At 40.7% G+C, this 1,462-nt stretch overlaps 1 pseudogene; it reads right to left on the bottom strand.

The window, feature by feature from the left end:
• Nucleotides 1-424: 424 nt before the first annotated feature.
• On the bottom strand, nt 425-1,021 carry LOC112315741 (peroxiredoxin-1 pseudogene; annotated as a pseudogene).
• Nucleotides 1,022-1,462: the final 441 nt, after the last annotated feature.

The raw sequence follows: 1,462 nt of genomic DNA, 5'->3' as shown, positions 1-1,462 counted from the left end.
CCCAGACAAGAAAAAGTGAAAGGAGTACCTCACCACCAAACCAGTATTTAAAAAAAAGTTAAAGAGTCTTTTTTAAGAAGAAAAAGGGAAAAAAAGATTTAAAAATTTGAACAATAAAATGGCAATAAAACATATGTATCAACAATTACTTTTTCTCCTCAGTTCAAGTTTAATAGAAACTACAAAAGGTCAAAGGTGATGCCACACTACTGAATATATCAGTTGGTCTGCTCCATAAGTTCAGACCATTTCCTCCAGGAGAAAAAAACTGGGCTCCCCGAACCCTGCAGGAAAGGCCTGTCCTGTCCCATGCCACATCTGGGCTTAGTTTAAGATCTTGTGTTTTAGGCATGGCAATAATTTTAAAAAAGAGGTTTTGTTCTCATGGCTGTCTACTGCTGTTGACCCTAAAATGGCCCTGGGCTCACTTCTGCTTAGAGAAATATTCTTTGCTATTCTGGACATCAGGCTTGATGGTGTCACTGCCAGGCTTCCAACCAGCTGGGCGCACTTCCCCATGTTTGTCAGTGAACTGGAAAGCCCGAACCAATCTCAAAGTCTCACCCACACAGTGGCCAACAGAAGAGTTGTTTATGGTGATCTGGTGGGGGATACATCTATCATCAATGATAAAGAGGCCTTGGAATGAGACGTCTTCATCAGCCTCTAAGACCCCCTAGTCCTGAGCAATGACGAGCTTGGAATCTGACACCAAGGGAATGTTCATGAGTCCCAGTCCTCCTTATTTCTTGGGTGTGTTGATCCATGCCAGGTGACAGAAGTGAAAATCCACAGAAGCACCAATCACTTGGTAGTTGAGTTTCTTAAGTTCTTCTGCCCTATCACCAAAAGCAGTGAGCTCCATAGAGTACACAAAGGTAAAGGCAAGAGGGTAAAAGAAGAACACATATTTTTCTCTGTAGTCAGATAGGCTGATGTCTTTGAACCAACCATCTGGCATGACAGCTGTGGCTTTAAAGTTGGGAGCAGGGTGCCCAATTTTAGCATTTCCTGAAGACATCTTGCTATTGGCAGCTCTGAGACAGAAATACCAAGACCAGTCAGGAAGATGACTCACATATCAACAATTACTTTAAATGCAAATGGATAAAATGCTCCAATCAAAAGACATATGGAGATTAAATGGATAACAAAACAAGACCTTTGCATATGCTGCCTACAAGAGATTCACCGGATCAAAAGTCACACAGAGACTGAAAGAATAGGAATGAAAAAAGATATTTCATGAAAAGGGAAATAAGCAAACAAAAAGCGGGAGTAGCAATACTTATACCAGACAAAAAAGACTTTAAGACAAAGGCTGTATAACAAGAGACAAAGAAGGACCCAGCAATTCCAGTCCTTCTGGGTATTTACTTCTGGGTAAATACTTCTGGGTATTTATCTGAAAAAACCAAAACACTAAGTTAAAAGACATCCATCCATATGTTCACTGCAGCAT

This window comes from Desmodus rotundus, chromosome 8, assembly GCF_022682495.2.
Source record: "Desmodus rotundus isolate HL8 chromosome 8, HLdesRot8A.1, whole genome shotgun sequence".
Classification (NCBI taxonomy): domain Eukaryota; kingdom Metazoa; phylum Chordata; class Mammalia; order Chiroptera; family Phyllostomidae; genus Desmodus; species Desmodus rotundus.
The sequence above is the reverse complement of the archived record's forward strand: the minus strand, read 5'-3'. Positions and strand labels throughout refer to the sequence as shown.